This window comes from Pseudorca crassidens, chromosome 1 (assembly GCF_039906515.1).
Source record: "Pseudorca crassidens isolate mPseCra1 chromosome 1, mPseCra1.hap1, whole genome shotgun sequence".
In the NCBI taxonomy this organism is placed as follows: domain Eukaryota; kingdom Metazoa; phylum Chordata; class Mammalia; order Artiodactyla; family Delphinidae; genus Pseudorca; species Pseudorca crassidens.
The window spans coordinates 179,821,648-179,840,206 of NC_090296.1; the positions used below are offsets into that span (position 1 = coordinate 179,821,648).

The 18,559-nt window shown below is 39.0% G+C and overlaps 1 protein-coding gene and 1 non-coding gene across 17 annotated transcripts in view; one reads left to right on the top strand and one right to left on the bottom strand.

Annotated features, from left to right (window-relative positions):
* Positions 1-18,559, top strand: part of ABI1 (abl interactor 1) — a 127,833-nt gene that overhangs the window by 67,307 nt on the left and 41,967 nt on the right. The gene's annotated exons all lie outside the window — the stretch shown is intronic.
* On the bottom strand, positions 1,719-1,791 carry TRNAG-CCC (transfer RNA glycine (anticodon CCC)). Its single transcript has one exon. It is a non-coding gene; the product is annotated as a tRNA-Gly (tRNA).

The window sequence follows — 18,559 nt, forward strand, 5'->3', positions numbered from 1 at the left end:
TTAAACCTCAGGTACCTTAGCGTGGCATAAAAGGCCCTTTGGTCTGGTCTCTTCCAGCTCTCATCACATTCCTGCCATGCTCAACTTCTTGAAGTGTTCCAAACACGGCATGCAATTTTGTGCTTCTTTGCTTTTCCGTAATCTGTTTATCTTACTTGGAATTAACTTTGTTCATCTCTGTTCTGCTTAACATAAGCGCCAGATGAAGCCTTCACTGATTAGCTCAGGGTAGGGTTACTGATGCAGTCTATGCTCTGCCGTCTTCCTCCTTGTATCAGTTACTTGAGGTATCGATACATGTCTGTCTCCCCTTCCTCTCTCTTTGAAGGTAAAGATCATCCTGTGTAAGTACCACACCCCGACCGATTGTGCCCCAGGAGCTCCTCATCTCTGTATCCTCAGTACGTAGTTAACCAGAGCTTAAGAGGTGGTTTGAAAAGTATTTTTTGAATGAGACAGTGTGGTATGGTCTGCTTTGAAGTCATAAAGATCTGGGTTTGAATCCTAGTTCTGCCAGCATGTGATTTGATCAGATAACCTAACTTTTTTGAGTTTAGTTTTCTCATATGCAAAATTGGGACTATAGAGCTGACCTTAGAGATGAAATAAAGAATTGCATGTAAAGCATTTAGCCTAACACCTGGATATAACACGTTGGCATTATTAGTCATCATAGCTAATCATCCATTCTTTCTCTTATATTCAGCCTCTCTTCAATTCCCCCTCCAATCAACATTATTTTCCCCCATCTTAAAAAAAGCATTCCTTACCATGTGTTTTGAGATATTACCTTTTCTCTCTTGACAGTTCACAGCCTGAGTTCTTGAATCTGTCATCTTGTGGCATCTTCTTGCTTGAAACATATATATGCCTCAGTCCATTGTGGTTTGATTTTGTCTCCTTCTACTCCATGGATGTTGCTTTTGCAAAAAGGAGCAGTGATATCTTTCTTTTAAATCTAGAAATATTTTTTGCCACCTCTTCCTTGTTGCTTTTATTTGTGGCACGTGACAAATTTGTGATTATGTTTGTTTACTTATTTAATGCCTGTTCCTTCTCTTAGAGGTAAGTTTAATGATGACAGAAACCTCATCTGTTTGGTTCATCACTGTGTCCCTAGTGTCTCCCTTAGGGTCTGGCAAGGAGTAGATCCTTGAATCTTTAAATTATCCGTGTGGAACTTCAGAAAATCTGTAGTCCTTTGTGAATAAGCATCACTGTTTTTATTTTCTTTCAAATTAATTAATTAATTAAAATATTTATTAACATTAGCTTTTAAAATTTATTTTATTTGTTTTATTTTTGGCTGTGTTGGGTCTTTGTTGCTGTGTGCAGGCATTCTCTAGTTGTGTCGAGCGGGGGCTGCTCTTTGTTGCGGTGTGTGGGCTTCTCATTGCGGTGGCCTCTCTTGTTGTGGAGCACGGGCTCTAGGCGCGTGGGCTTCCATAGTTGTGGCACACAGGCTCAGTAGTTGTGGCTCGCGGGCTCTAGAGCGCAGGCTCAGTAGTTGTGGCTCACGGGCTTAGTTGCTCTGCAGCATGTGGGATCTTCCCAGACCAGGGCTCAAACCCGTGTCCCCTGCATTGGCAGGCGGATTCTTAATCACTGCGCCACCAGGGAAGCCCAATATTTATTTATTTATTTGGCTACACAGGGTCTTAGTTGCAGCACTTGAGATCTTCATTGCTGGGATCTTCGTTGCGGCATTCAAGATCTAGTTCCCTGACCAGGGATCGAACCCGGGCCCCCTGCATTGGGAGTGCAGAGTCTTACCCACTAGACCACCAGGGACGTCCCTCATTGTTGTTTTTAGAAAGTTCTCCATTTCAAAGGAAAATGAATGTACCCTAAGGTAAATTTTGAATTATCAATGATTTGGTTCAAAATCTTAAACATAGAACTTAATGTGGTCACTGAAAATATTTTTGCCCACCTGTTCCCTGAGAAGGTCCAAGTGTGGAGAATTAAAAAAAGGCTGAAGTGGATTAGAACCTGTAATTACATAGTGTCAGTGTTTGCAGTCTTCTCCATACTCACACTCTGGCTTGCAGTTCTTGTGAAACAACCAGGCAGGAGCTGGTCAACAGATAAGAGCGAGAATTGACCATTACCATTAAAAAGAAAATCTCTGTGCCTATTACTTTTATTAAAAACCCACACCCACCTCTATCAGATGATATTTCAATCCTTAAACTTTGCCTTCAGGACAAAGGCTGGATTGTTGGTGTGGTATTGATGCAAGCATGGTCTTGTCTTCCCTTGCCTTTCTAGCTTCATTCCTTCCCTCCCTTCACACTCTGTGCTTCAAACCTCCTCATTCAGAGCTCTAGCAGTGTGTGCTGTAGTGGCTGTAGTCCCTTTGCTTGGAATGTCTGTCTCCCGGATTTCCTCTGCCTGGCTCACTCCTGCTCACTGTTTAGGCTTCAGCTTAATTGTCCTGGTCTCATGGAAACCTTTTCCTTGGTTCCAGAAGGCTAGGTTTGATCTTTCCTTGTACTTCTGTGCCTACTCCTTCATGACAGATAGCTTATGTTTGTTCTTCCTGATCTGTTCTCTCCCCGCTGGTCTTTACCCTGGGAGGTTTACTGTATGCATTATGTCAATGGGCGTCTGTGACTTCCGGCTTCAGATAGGGTGCAGCCAGTGTGGACATGGGTAGATCGGAAGCAGTGAGAAAGGTAAGCTCAGAATATTTATTTCCCTGGTTTCTTCCTGGTGGACTGGCTGTGTCCCAAGACAAGTCATTATTCCCCTCAATAAAGCCCTTCCTGGTAGCCTTGTCTGTGTGACTTTCTCTTCCTCGTTCTGGTAATCTCTCCTGCCCTTGTCCTTTTGGATTTAGGGGTGCTGTTGCTGCTGCTAACACTAGTTCCTGTACCTTCCTTTCTGTTCCCCTATCCCTCACCATTCCTTTGTCTTTAGTCCGTCTATGTTATAAATGCTCTTTGAATTTTTCTAATTGGAATAGTTTGTCAGTTTCTGATTGGAAATCTGGCTAATACAGCCCACCATGTGTTATTTCTGATACTGCCCCCTCTCTTTCCTCCTGTTTTTGCCTTTGCCCTCACTTAGGGAAGCAGGAAGCTCAGCTGGTGAAGTTCTAAAGCACCCTCTTTCTACTTCAGACAGGACAGTGCTACTTTTGTTTATATTACATAATGAGATTCTGTGTAAGAGTTGATTTGAAATTAGGATGAACAACAGAAAGATTTGAAAATCAGTGACTGCAAGAAAAATCTTAAAATCTTTTTAACAGCATTTAAGTTTCTTTAAGAGGCCTGGCACCTGCCTTTATTTTTAGCCTTATCCCTTACTACTAACCCACCTAGGACCTTTAAATTCCAGGGATAAGAAATCTCTCTGCCTGTCAGTGTCCTGGCTCCTATTGTTACAGACATGTTTCACCTGGCTAACTCCCACTCATCCTTGAGGTCTTACCCTAAATTTTATTAAAGGGTGGTTTTCCCCAATTCCCCTTTCTGGCCTGCCTCCCACCTGCGCACATACTATTAGAATTTTGTTAGTTGTTTTTATAGCGTCCTATACTTCCCTTTCATCGCATTTATTATTAGAATTACATCGTTAATTTGTCCTATTCACCGTCTGCCTTCCATAGGGTTCACTGTGACCTTTGCTGTATTTCTGGTGTCTAGCATGCATATGTCTATTTATTCAACAAATAAAAGGGAAGGAAGTTATAGTGGAAAGTCTCAGTCTCTTTAGAGGAGCCCAATGCAGAGACTTTAGGGCCATTAGAATTTGTAACAGTTTTTTTTTTTTTTTTTTGCAGTACGTGGGCCTCTCACTGTTGTGGCCTCTCCCCGTTGCGTGTAACAGTTTTGAATGGGGCCATCCCTTTTTAATTTCAAAAGTCATTGTATCCTTATTTTAGAGAAACCATATTTGGTTGTGTTCCTCCACAGATTAATGGAACATTGATTGCTAAATACCTCTGAATCATTGAACTTGAAAAAAAAAAAAGTCTTGCTCTCATTTTTATCACTGAGTAGTAAAGATGACTTAAAATATTTTTTTGGAGGGGGAGGAGGGACAATTTTAAACTCACAGAAAAATTGCATGTACAGGACAAAGAACTTTTTTGTTTTGGACTGTTTGAGAATAACCTGCTGCTATGATGCCCCATCACTCCTGAATACTTTGGTGTGTATTTTCTATACATAAGTACATGCTACTGCATAGCCATAAAACAGTCATCAAAATCAGGTTAATTACCATCTAATCCACACATTCTACTTATCTGCCAATTTGTTCAGTAGCTTTATGGGAAAAAGACCCAGTTCAGAAGCATTTAGTTATCATGTCTCCTCAACCTTCTTCAAACTGCAACAGTTCTTCAGTCTCCCCTTGACTTCACCTGACCTTGATACTTTTGAAAATTATAGGCCAGTCAGTTTGTAGAATGTCAATATGAATATGTTTGTTTCTTCATGATTAGATTCATGTGATAAATTAAAGATAACTTTTTGGAGGCAATAGCTTCCTATTTAAAAACCACTTTCATTGTCTTAATTTTTTTTTTTTTTTGCGGTACGCAGGCCTCTCACTGTTGTGGCCTCTCTCGTTGCGGAGCACAGGCTCCAGACGTGCAGGCTTAGCAGCCATGGCTCACGGGCCCAGCCGCTCCACGGCATGTGGGATCTTCCCAGACGGGGGCACGAACCCGTGTCCCCTGCATCGGCAGGCGGACTGTCAACTACTGCACCACCAGGGAAGCCCCATTGTCTTAATTTTTTAAAGAAACTTTTTTTGTTTACTTTTAAGTCTTTTTCTAAGTGTTTCTAGCATTAGGGCTTGTAAATCCATAATAATATATATAAAGATAGAGGAAATCTATAAAGAATCTGGCATGTACATCAAGGCATAACATCCCTAAAAATATTTTGTTAGAGATCCAACAAAATTTGCTGTCATAGGAATTTTTATTTCAACTAATCAGGAATAATTGATTTTGCTATATTTTGTCATTAAGATCGTTTCAGAGCTAAAAAATTTTCAGATTTAAAAATCCTTTGGTTCTGAATTGCAAGTGATACTTGAGAACTTCTAAGATATAAATAAGTATATTTAATTATGACAACTTATTTCTAAAATAACCAACCATCTTGGTTAAAAACAAATTGTATACATTTTAGCTCTGAAATAATTTGAAAATCCAAATGAAGTCAGTCAGAATCACTGTTCTAAGACTATTTTTAGTTATTTTTCCTTAGAGCTGGTTTCCTTTCTAGCCACCTGCAGTTTTATGTGCCGTCCCACGTGTTCATTTTTTCTAAAACTGTTCCCCCACCAAGCTTGGCATGAAAGTAGCTTCTCTAATGTTTTTGGTTTGTTCTTTTGAAGAGCAAAGTATAAATTATAAAACCTCCATTGAGTAAATTCATGTAAAAATATTGATGAAAGACAGCATTACTATGGAATAAAGGATTCTCTGGCTCTAGGGTTTTTTTTAATTACAGTTTATTTTGTCTTGATATCATTATACTACATATTAATATATAGAATTTATCTTTTCCATTCTTTTAAAAAAATTTTTTTAACCTTTTATTGAAGTATAACACACATAGAAAATGCACAAAACGTAAACCTACATTTTTAATGAACTATCACAAAGGAAAAATCTGTGTATTCATCAAGACCTACAACATAGCCAATCATCCTTATGTTCTTCCCACCTGCCACCCCTCCTCTCCTTCCCAAAGGTGATCACTATCCTGACCTCTGGTAATGTAATTTAGTTTTGTTTTTTTTTAACATCTTTATTGGAGTATAATTGCTTTACAATGTTGTGTTAGTTTCTGCTGTATCACAAAGTGAACTTTTCCATTCTTTTTACTTTCAACTTTTTCCTGTTAAGATTTGTCTCTTTTAAGAATAACTGGATTTAAAAAAATACAGTGTGAGAGTTCCTTCGTGCACTAGTGGTTAGGATTCCAGGCTTTCATTGCCATAGCCTGGGTTCAGTCCCTGGTTGGGGAACTGAGATGCTGCAAGCCAAAAATAAAAATTAAAAAAAAAAATAGAGTGTGATACTTCTTTTAACTGGGGCATTTATTGCATTTATATATTGATATATTTGGATTCAGATGAACCACCATTATTTTGTACTTTTTATTCATGCCATCTATTGTTACTTTTTCTTTTCTTTTCTTTTCTTCTCTTTTCCCTCCTTCCCTCCTTCCTTCCTCTGGATTAACATTCTCTTTTGGATTAACATTCTTTGGAGGCCTTATTGTGTATGTGTGCACGTATATGTACGTGCATATGTGATGTGTGTATGCTGCCTCCTGCTTATGGTGAATTATTTCCTTATGTGTTTTATAAATTTTGATTGTGAGCTCAACTTAAGGTCTCATCTTTGAGATCTCTCTGCAGGCTAAGGGTAATACATTGATAAGATAAATTTATTATTCCTAGACAGTTTTGTTCTGCCAAGTGTTTTAGGGATACTATCAGTCCAGGACTATTTAGAGTTTTGTACCTGAAAACTTCATGGAACATGTTATACTATCTTGGATAACTGCCCCCCTTCCTCTCCAGTATGTGTGTGTGTGTGTGTGTGTATGTATTTGTGTCTTAGAGGTGTTGTAACAATTACCTCAAACTTAATGTCTTAACACAACTTTATTATCTTATAGTTCTGAAGCTTAGAAATATGAAATGGGTTTCACTGGGGCCAAACTTGAGATGTGGGCAGGATTGTTCTTTCTGGACATTCTATGGGAGAAGCTGTTCTCTTGCCTTATTTTAGCTTCCAGAGGCTTCCTGCATTTCTTAGCTGGTGGTCTCTTCCTCCATCTTCAAGCCAGAAATGGCCAGTTGAGTCTTTTTCACGTGGCACCACTCTGATCAGCACTAACTGTCCTGCCTCCCTCTTTCCCTTTTAATTAAAGACCCTTGTGATTACATGAGCCCACATCAGTAATCCTGGATAATCTTCTTTTCTCAAGACCTTTAACTTAATCACATTTGCAAAGTTCCTTTTGCCATGTCAGTTCTATCTTCCCATCTTCAGCAAGCCAAGGCCTTATATTTAGTTCCCATTTGGCATAAAAGTCTAACCCTGTTTGTTAGTGGCCAGCAAGCCCCTATAGGATAGCTTCTTTCATATTTTCTGCTCTGAGTTTTAGTCCTCCTTTCTCCTTCTCCCTGGATTTTCTTTGCTCTATTTAATATTGGACTGAATTTTAAAAAGATGCTGTCATAGTCTATCAAGCGTGTTTAGGCAGTTTGTAAGTGGGAGAGTTTTCAGGTTATCTAATCTGTCATATTGCCTCGGTTGGTATTCCTTATATTAGCAAGGTATTCCTGAGTTTTAATAAGATATAAGGTCTTATTAATATTACTTTTATTTTCCGATTATCTTTTAATTTAAAATGCTTTTAATTTAGCCTCAAAAGAAAACAAAACAAAAACCAACCCGCCAAACCTCAGTGAATCTCATCTTTGAACAAGCTTGTCATTTAACTGTGATTAAAAGTCAGTTTCTGGGCTTCCATGGTGGCGCAGTGTTTGAGAGTCCGCCTGCCGATGCAGGGGACATGGGTTTGTGCCCTGGTCCGGGAGGATCCCACATGCCGCGGAGCAGCTAGGCCCGTGAGCCATGGCCGCTGAGCCTGCGAGTCCGGAGCCTGTGCTCTGCAATGGGAGAGGCCACAACAGTGAGAGGCCCGCGTACTGCAAAAAAAAAAAAAAAAAAAAGTCAGTTTCTCTGTTTAAGTACTCTGTTTTACCCTTATCAACAAACTGTGTTGTTTTTCTTTAATCTGACCCAGGCTCTCCTGGGTTACTCTGGTTCTGCTGCTCAACCAGACCAAAAATCTCTCTTACAACATCCTGTTTCCCTTTTTGACTGTCTGGTCAGGTGGTTCTCTTTCAATACAAATTTTTGTTTTCTATTTTTCTGTCTCATTTGAGCTAAAGGCATATAGATATTATTCTCTGCCCAGGTGTTATCATTGGGCTTCATTTCACAATTCCCTCTGTCCGTCTGATAATATGTGAGTGTGTCCAAGCCAGTGAGATACTACCTAAGGGATTATAGTGAAAAGCTAAGTTCTGTATCACCCCTTTCTTTACCCAGGCTTGCTTTCTAGAGCACTTTTATAGTAACTACTGTGTATTAGGCTTTTTACACACATGAACACCTATGAATTAATTCTCACAACAATCCCATCTCACAGATGAAGAAACTGTTACACAAAGCAGTTATATTACTTGTTCAGGATCATACAGCTATTAAATGGCATTATTTGAACTAGGAAGTCTCATTTTGGAATCTGCTTGTTATCACTGTGCTGTACTGCCCTTAGTTTTAGACTGAAAATTATTTTCCTTCGAAAGGCAATAGAGTCTATTTCTTCTGGCTTCCAGTATTGTCATTGAGATGTCTGATATGTCTCTGATTCTAGATCCTTTGTATGTAACTTGTCTTTTTCTCTCTGGAAACCTTTGGAATATTTATTCTCTTTAGCTGTGGTGTTTTGAAATTTCACAGGGAAATAACTTGGTATTGGTCTTTTTTTTTTTTTATTGGTCGGTTTTTTTTGTGTGTGTGTGTGGTACGCGGGCCTCTCACTGTTGCGGCCTCTCCCATTGCGGAGCACAGGCTCCGGACGCGCAGGCTCAGTGGCCATGGCTCACGGGCCCAGCCACTCTATGGCATGTGGGATCCTCCCGGACCGGGGCACGAACCCGTGTCCCCTGCATCAGCAGGCGGACTCTCAACCACTGCGCCACCAGGGAAGCCTGGTATTGGTCTTTTGAAAGTACATTATGCTGGCACTTGGGGGATATGCTACTATATTTTGCAACGGGAGGGGGCGTCTAGTGTTATTTCTTTGATAATTTCTTTTCCCATGTATTCTCTGTTCTTTTTTTCTAGATGTTCTATTCAGATATTAGACCTTCTGAATTAATATTTTAGTACTGTTTTCCTTTCTAGTTCTACATCTTTGGGAGACTTCCTCAACTATAAATTCCAGTGTATCAGATATTTATATTGTTAAGTTTTACTATTTTTAATTTTTAAGAATTTTCTTGCTCTTTTTCACAAGTTGGATTCTTATTTATTAATGAATTACCTTTTATTCATATATCAACATATATGACATATGAATATATATATTTCATATAATATAAATCTTTTTAAAAAATGATTCCACTAGGCTCTGCAAGTTTTTTTTTTCATGTTCTTTTTTTCTGTTTTTTGTTTTGTTTTGTTTTGTTTTAGGTCCTCCCCCACCCCCCATGCAATGTTATATCAAATAATCTGGTGATCCTAGTCTGCTTCTATTTAAGAATGAGGAACTGAAATGCTTAAGTAGAAACTATAAATATGTGACAGAGACTGTCAGTTGGGGGGGTTGGGCTTTGGGCAGGGCCCCACCCAAGTCTTCAGTGTTTAGAAGTCTTTTCTTGTGCTGTTCTGTTTCAGCAGTGAAGAGTTTTTCTAATTTCTTTCATGAGAGTTGTGTTTATGAGGAAAAGCTGGCATTTGAGAACATGGTGAGTGGAAGGACAGCGAACTCAACAGTTCAGTATATAGACACTCAATTCTCCAGCTTTTAGCTCTGTTCCTCACTTTTAAAAGAAAAGCAGTTGTATTGAGATAGAATTCACATACCATAGAATTTACCCACTTAAAGTGTACAATTCAGTGGCTTTTGTTATATTCACAGAGTTACACATCCATCACCACAGCAATTTTAGAATATTGTCATTACCCCAAAAAAGAAACCCCCTATCCTTCTTAGCTCTCACTCCCCAGTCCCTGAATCCTCTCTCCGCCTAGCCCTAAGCAACTAACAATTTACTTTTTATCCCTGTAGATTTGCCTATTCTGAGTATTTCATATAAATGGAATCATGTAGTAAGTGGTCCTTTGCAGTGGTTTCTTTCACTTGGCATGATGTTGTCAAAGCTCATCCATATTGTGGCCTGTGTCAGTGCTTATTCCTTTTTATTGCCAAATTAATATTGTTTTATGGATATATCAGATTTATCCATTTATTAGTTAATGGATATTTGGACTGTTTCTACTTTTTGGCTATTATGGATAATGCTGCTGTGAACATTTGTGTACAAGTTTCTGTGTGGACATATGTTTTCAGTTATATTGGTTATATACCTATGAGTGGAATTGCTGGATCCTATGGTAACTCTAGGTTTAACCCTTCAAGGGACTGCTGACTGTTATCCAAAGTGGCTGCACCATTTTACATTGCCACTGGCAGTGTATCAAGGTTTCAGTTTCTCCACATCCTCACAATCTCTGTTTTATCTATTTATTTTTAATAGCCATCCTAGTGGATGTCAAGTGGTATCTATCTCATTGTGGTTTTGATTCTGCTCCTCACTTTTGTAGTCTAAAGAAACTGTTGCTTCCAAATTCTGAGCCTCTCAAGGGTTATTTTTTTCTTTTAGAATAAATTACCTTGCTGTCTGTGGGCGTTTTGGGTTTTAGCTTCTTCTGTTGTTCTGTTCAGTTAGTTACCTTGCTTCCATTTGCTTTCTAATATCCAGTGATTTATTGGAAGTTCTTGTCCACTGATTTTTCTCCTCTTATTTCCCTTTATCATTTTGGGGAGGAAAAAATATATATATATTCAATTATATATATATATATAAATATAAAATAATGTAATCAATCCTCTAAATTTAATCTCTAAATTTAATCTACCAACTTGTATCTTTAAATATTCTTTCTGTATAAATATCCCCAAATGGTGTCCTTTCTTGTAAGAAGAATTACAGGACCAAAAATACTCCTGTGATGAATATGAAAGAAATGAGGCTCAGAGAGGTTATTATTAAGTACAATCCAGATCCTTTTAAAGTGTCGGATTTGACTCTTCTGATAATACTGATTTACACTCCTTGTTATATGTCTAATGTAGCTGGAACATCTTAAATGAATTAAGTAACAATTTTTAATTTCTAAGATTGTTCATAAGAGTTGTATTTATTATTGGCTATAAGCTTTAACAGGTTTAACATCATCTGGTAAACTCAGAGTTAAACACTTGAATATGGATGGGGAACAGAGAATAATAATAATGATGATAATAATAATAAATAATACTAACATTTATTTAGTCCTTTCCATGCCAGACACTGTTGAAAATCCTTTATACATGTTACCTCATTTAATCCTCATATTAACTGTGTGAGGTTGATAAAATTCTTTGTTTTTAAACCTCATTTGTCTGGTAAGAAAACAGGCTACAGAGCTAGTAAATGGTAGAGTCTACTTGTAAATCTGTGCAGTGTGCTTCCTGAGTCTGTGCTTTTGAAGTCATTAGATTATAATGCCTGACATTTCTACAGAATTTTAAATATATTATCTTTTTGAGAGGGGAGGGACACTCATGAGATATTAAAACAAATGTTAATTCTTGGGTAAGGAGTAGTAGTTGGGGAATTAGTACAAGCTTATGAGTGATATGTAGAAGATGAACTGTGATCTAATGTTCTCTTAAAAGCTCATATTTACTTTAGATCCTGGTTTGGATCAAAAATGATTATCACTGAATTAAACACAAAAAATTGTTTTTTGATGTGGACACATAATTGCCATGTAGAGTGTTGTATAGTGTGCATTATATTTCTTAAGCAGGAGGGGAGGAGACAGAAAAGTGTCCTTGTGTTGTACTAAAGTTGGGTGTAGGCCAAAGTATTAGTGACAGATCCAGTTTTTCCCAGGATAAAATGTTTCAGAATAATTCTGATCTGGGTGTTTTATATTATGTTCTTCTACCAGAGTCTTATTTTGCAGCTCATCTTTTCTAAATAGGTCTGTTTTATAGTGTGTATATATAGGTCATTCTGAATCAAGTTAACTTCACAGTTGATTGGGACCTTGTTTCAAGCTTATTGAACAAAGCTCTGTAACACAGAATTTTGGGCATAGGGCCATTTCCAGAGTCTGGTCCAAATAAGCAGTAACAGACAAAGATTGTCTCTTTCTTAGCTGAAGGCTTTCTCTGTGTGGCTGGTCTCAGGACTCTTTTACACTTTTTCTACCCCTTTCATACTCCTCTCCTTTTTCTATTCAGGGCAAAAGTGTTTTGGTTTTCATTCTGTAGTTACTCATTCAGCAAGCATTTATTGTGCTTTTACTTACATACAAGGTTCTTTGCTTGAAACCTATAATGACCTCGCTGTATTGGCACTGTCATTTCTGGGGCTAGTAGGCCTTCAGATATGATATTGAAGAAAATATGTGAAATATTAAGTAGTTTTGCTATGTCATACTTCTTTCCCGCCTGTCTCTTGGTAATTAAAAAGGATTGTTTTCTGGAGGATATTTAAAAGGAGCATATGCTTTCTTTACACCCCGCCCCCCGCCCAACTTCCCAAAGTGGTAAGGGAGAGTGTAATTAAAACAACATATTTCCATACAATAATTTTAAATAATCATGTCTTAAAAGGCAATTTAAAAATCTTGTCTACTTGTGAAATTTATCTTTTTATTTCAACATTCGTTTTGGAAAACACTGTTTTTCTTTTAAATAGAATCACTTTTGGAATATTGTAACTGTTCTTTCCTTCGAACCTTTGCTTTCTACACAATTTGTTTTACCTATTCCTATTCAATTCCCATTCTGCTCATACTATGAAGGGTCAGCTTGGCCCTTTAAAAAGAACTTGTCAAGTTTGGTTTCCTAATTTCTTTAGTCTTTCTTTAATAACTCTTAATAGGAGTAGAGTTCAACTCATTTTTATTCATGCTATTTAAAATTTTCTCTAATCTCTAGGCAGGTGTTGTATTTTCACGCCTCTTTGCCTTTGCTTATACTGTTCCTTTTGCTTGGAATCCCCACCCCCACCCCCCACCCCCAGTCTACTTTCTTCTCTTTGGCCTGCCAGATATGGCTGGCTAAAGTGACGTTTCTTTTATGGAGTCTTCTGATAATGCTCCAGGAATAGTAGTCATTTTTTTCTCTGTGCTCTATTTTTTTTTTTTTTGCGGTACGCGGGCCTCTCACCGTTGTGGCCTCTCCCGTTGCGGAGCATAGGCTCCAGACGCGCAGGCTCAGCGACCATGGCTCACGGGCCCAGCCGCTCCACGGCATGTGGGATCTTCCCGGACCGGGGCACCAACCCGTTTCCCCTGCATCGGCAGACGGACTCTCAACCACTGCACCACCAGGGAAGCCCCTCTCTGTGCTCTATTTGTGCTTTTTGTGCAATTTAAAGACTTAAAAAAATTATACTAAATAACATTCAAAAGAATAAATGTAATATAACAAATTTTATAATAAAATAAACATCTGTGACTCTACCACCAAAGTTAACTAGAAAATGGTCAATTCTGTTTTTTCTACCTTTGTGCTTCAATCTATACTCCCAAGGGACATTATTATCATTATTTCCTTGCCCTTTTAAAGTTTATCACAAATTATGTGTATCCTTAAATAGTTACTGTTTAATTTTGTTTGGGTTTGGGTTTAATAAAAATAGATTCAGGCTGTATGTTGTCAAAACCAAAGCCCAGTATAGCTTGCTTTTTTAATTCAGTGTTATGTTTCTACTATTTAGCTGTATTTCATTCATAGTAGTTCATTCTCATTAATGTAATATTTCAAGTATAAGTTTGCCACTTATTTGCATTTACATTTAATGAATCTGGAATTGGTTTTTTCGCTCTAGCGTGAGGTAGGGATCCATTTTCTGTGTTTCTATCTGGCAAACTAGTTGCCCTATTTAAATAATGCATTCTTTTCTCCTGTGCAATCACTGTAAGGTAGCAAGTTTCCTTATGATCATGCGTTTGTTTCTGAGTTTTATCTTCTGTTGAATTGGTCCATTTATTTAACCCTTTTTAAGAACCCTACTGTTTTATTTACTTTGGCTTTATAATAAATATCAGCAGGCAAGCCCCCACCTCCCCCTTCCTTTTTTTGTTTTTTAAACCATGTCTTGGTCATTCTTTCCCCCTTGCCCTTCCGTATATATTTTGAAACCATGAGAAACCCAGTTAGGGTTTTTATTGAGAGGCTCGAAGCTGAAGATCAGTTTGCGAAGATTTGGCATCAATACTGCATTGGATGGGAGTGGAGGAATGAGATGTATATCTGGTTGTGAGTAGGTGGGGTGTGTTGTACTTGGCTTTGAAGGCCACGCTTTTTTTTTTTTTTTCAGGTTAATCTGTCAAACTCTCATTTCACTGTTTATAACCGCATGGGGAGCGAGTTTCTTAGGGTTATTCAGGGTGTTCTGGTTATTTTGGGGGGTAGAATATTTCTGCTGATTTTCCTATGTTCCCCATTGCTATTATTCTTTCTCACAACTCTTGATATTATTTGTACTTGTTACGGTAAGTCTGCCAGAGTTTTCTAGTTGTGTTTTTTGTTTTAATTTTATTTATGTTTTTGGCTGTGTTGGGTCTTCGTTTCCGTGTGAGGACTTTCTCTAGTTGCGGCGAGCGGGGGCCACTCTTCATCACGGTGCGCGGGCCTCTCACTGTTGCGGCCTCTCTTGTTGCGGAGCACAGGCTCCAGATGCGCAGGCTCAGTAGTTGTGGCTCACAGGTCCAGTCGCTCCGCGGCATGCGGGATCCTCCCAAACCAGGGCTCGAACCCGTGTCCCCTGCATTGACAGGCAGATTCTCAACCACTGCGCCACCAGGGAAGCCCAGTTGTGTTTTTTTTAATAAATAAATTTATTTATTTATTTTTTGGCTGCGTTGGGTTTTTGTTGCTGCACGCGGGCTTTCTTTAGTTGTGTCGAGTGGGGGCTACTCTTCCTTGCGGTACGCGGGCTTCTCATGGCGGTGGCTTCTCTTGTTGCAGAGCACGGGCTCTAGGCGCGCGGGCTTCGGAAGTTGTGGCACATGGGCTCAGTAGTTCTGGCTCGTGGGCTCTAGAGCGCAAGCTCTGTAGTTGTGGTGCACGGGCTTAGTTGCTCCACGGCATGTGGGATCTTCCTGGACCAGGGCTCGAACCCACGTCCCCTACATTGGCAGGTAGATTCTTAACCACTGCACCACCAGGGAAGCCCCTCTAGTTGTGTTTTATTAGCTCTAGGTTGTGCCTCTTAACGTTACCCAGATCCAAGCCTTGTTTACTTTGTATTAGGCTACTGCAGCTATGTCTTTGTTATGAGCCCATTGAAGTACTGTTTCATTTTATGTGCTTAAAGTGCAATATAAAATAATAATAAAATTCAAAAAATTATTTTTTTAATGTGAAGATTTTCTTCAAATTAAAAAAATAATTAGGAACCATTGTGTAATTTCAAAACTAGACAGGGAAGTTGTTAAACTATTTTATTGTCATTTGATGTTTAAGCAGGAAACAAATACTGTCCTGTGTTAAACTTAGTTCTTGAATTTTTGTGAGTTCTGGATTATAGATAAGATCTTTAAGAATATACTAATGCCTTACAAGGTGATCACCCTATGCCTGTTCATTCGATTCATTACTTCCAAATGTATGTCATATCATTCTTTTATTTATCAGTTCTCCTTAAGGTGCTGGATCATCAAGCATGGTCATTGATCAGAACTTGTCTTTGGGTTTCTATCTTTTCTCTAGTTTGTCCTACTGATACCCATATCTGTAAGATCTGCTTTCTTCTTTCAAATGAATTTTAGCCTTTAGGACTTGTCTACCTTGGAATCAATGAGTTTCAAGCTTCTAGAGCCTTAATGCTTGTTAGACTGGGCTCTGAGGAGTTTTCTAAAATCTTTTTTATTGCTAGTGGCAAAAATAGAGATTTGAACATAATGCATATTCGTCATCTTTCCTTTTTTATTTTATTTTTTAAGATAAAAATCACATATATTTAAGATGTACACCACCATGATTTGATACACATATACCTAGTGAAATATGACTACAGTCAAGCTAATTAATGTATGTTTTCCTCATATAGTTACCTTTTTTGGTATGTGTGTGATGAGAGCACTTGAAATCCATTCTCCTAGCGCATTCCCAGGATTCAGTACAGTATTATTACCTGTAGTCACCATGCTGTACATTGGATCTCTAGACTTATTCATCCTGCACACCTGCAACTTTGTCCCCTTTGACTAACATCTCCTCATTTCCCCCACCTCCCCACCCCGGTAACCACCATTCTGCTCTCTGCTTCTAGTGTTCAACGTTTTAAGATTCCACGTATGAGTGAGATCATGACATGTCTCCCCTACCCCCAGCCCCGTATCTGACGTATTGCACTTAGCTTAATGTCCTCCAGTTTCAACGTCTGTCGTGTTTCTAATACACCATGTGCTGTGTCCATGTTTTTGTATTAATATTTTGGAAAATACTTTGCCTTAACTGCAGAGCTGTAGATTGGATAGTTTGATAGATATGATTCAGTTGTGGTTAATTTTTTCTGGTACTTTTTTTTTTTTTTTTTTTTTTTTTTTACGGTACGCAGGCCTCTCACTGCCGTGGCCTCTCCTGTTGCAGAGCACAGGCGCTCCGGATGCGCAAGCTCAGCGGCCATGGCCCACAGGCCCAGCTGCTCCACGGCACGTGGGATCCTCCCAGACCGGGGCACGAACCCGCGCCCCCTGCATCGGCAGGCGGACTCTCAACCACTGCGCCACCAGGGAAGCCCTGGTACTTTTTGTATTAAGCAATATTATAAATAGATTCTAATATTATCCCAGCCCCCATTTTATATAAGCAAAATGGAATCTTAGTGAGTTAAAACTTGTATAAAATTTCATAACTAGTAAGTGAAAGAGTATTCAAACCAAGGCTTTCTGATTTCACATTTGTGTGCCTTTTTAAAAAAATGAGTGGTTTTCCCCTGTGCTTCACGGGTCTAGGGATTGCTGTAGGGTGCTGCAGCCTGCTAGTCCCTCTCAGCTTGGGATACTCTTGAATTTTATGGTTATTATATTAGAATTGAAAACTAATTTCTTTATATCAGACTGCTTCTTTTGCCATCTAAAGATAAAGTGTGAAAGTAAGGAAATTCAAATATGAGAAGGAATTGGTCTCCTTGGAAAAGCTAACTTTGGCTTGGTGAACATATGCATGCTGCTGTTATACAAATGTTCCAAGCCCGTTCCCCTCCTCCTCCTGCTTTATTCACTCACCCTGTCATATGGAGGGTTGTACACTGCCGGACAGGTTGTGATGTGGACTTTCATTATTCGAATTGGGAGACTGGGGAGGGAGTAAACTCAGAGAAAAGTTTTTTCAAGTAATTTGAAATAGTGTCCTGAATAGTGCTACAGTGTGTGAGGGAAATGGGAAGGATGAAAAAAAACATGATTTTAAGGAGAGTTGTGGACACCATGATGTTTGAGAAAAATATTTAAAGAACTTGAGCCATTTTGAATTTGTTTTTCCCATGAAGACTGGGAACCATGTGGGATATTCTTTTAAATAGGATTTAAACAGGTAAGATAGCTTCAGATTTTTTCATTTTGTCTTCACAAATTTACTTTTTTGGTGAAGATCACCGTGGTTATACCGTGGAGAACAGATTGGAAAGAGGCTAGATTGGATGCAGGTGGACCAGTTAGACGGCAGATGCAGTAGCCAAGGTGAGAGATGATAGTAGATTGACTAGGATTAAAGTGTTGGAAACAGAAGGAAACAAATTTCTGGTACTTAAAGGTAAATGTGACAAGATTTAGTGATATTGGGTATGAAATAAGCGCTAGATGTCTGAACTATATAACTTGATAGAGAACTGAAGTAGGAAGTAAAGTTGACTCTGTGTGTGATTTTGGGCACATTCATTTTGAGGTACCATTGAAATATCCCAGAGGAACATAGCAGGTGTTTGTATGATTCTGTAGCGCAGAGGAGAGGTCTAGAATAGAGAAAAGTTTATGTGAGTGTAAGAGTAATTTAGACCTGAATGTGGATGAGTTTGCCAAGGATAAAAGGGGAAGATCCTACGACTAAACCGGGAGGCACCATGCCTGTCAGGCAGCCTTGTAAAGGAGACACAGGATGAGTGTTGAGTGTTCGGGAGTTAGGAGCACACCAAGGTGAGTGGTGATCCATCTTTTTTTTTTCCTTTCCAGTGAAATCTCTATTTTTCCTTTTGTGGAATAATGAGTACCTAAACTTAATTCCATGTCAAGCAAAATTTAGCTAAAATTTGTACTAGTTAATCTTGTGCTGGAACTGTCAGACAAGGAAGGAGTTTGAGATATGTAGGGGCACACACACACAAAAATGTAGCTAACTGCAGTTTAACAAGTTAGCCTGCCATAGTTTCATGGATGCTGGTAGAAGACACAAGACTTCTCAGTCAGAGACATCGGACTTGATTCCTCGCAGTAGCAGGATCGGAGTTGTTAGCATGTGAGTTGGTTTCCTAGCCTCACGCTCCATAGAGGGCTGTGAGGAGGGTGAGTGATGCCTGTGGTGGCGCCGCTCCTACATTTGCAATGCAGCCTGTTACAGGAGAGGAACCTCCAGACCTTCATAATGGGCAGTAAGCCTGCCTGACCTTAATCCTGGAGGGAGGTGACGTCTTTATTGTGCTAGATAGTGAACAAACCTGACCTTTGTTCCTGAGGGAGGCATTTCTATCCTTCCTGGCTGTTCGCTGTTCACTG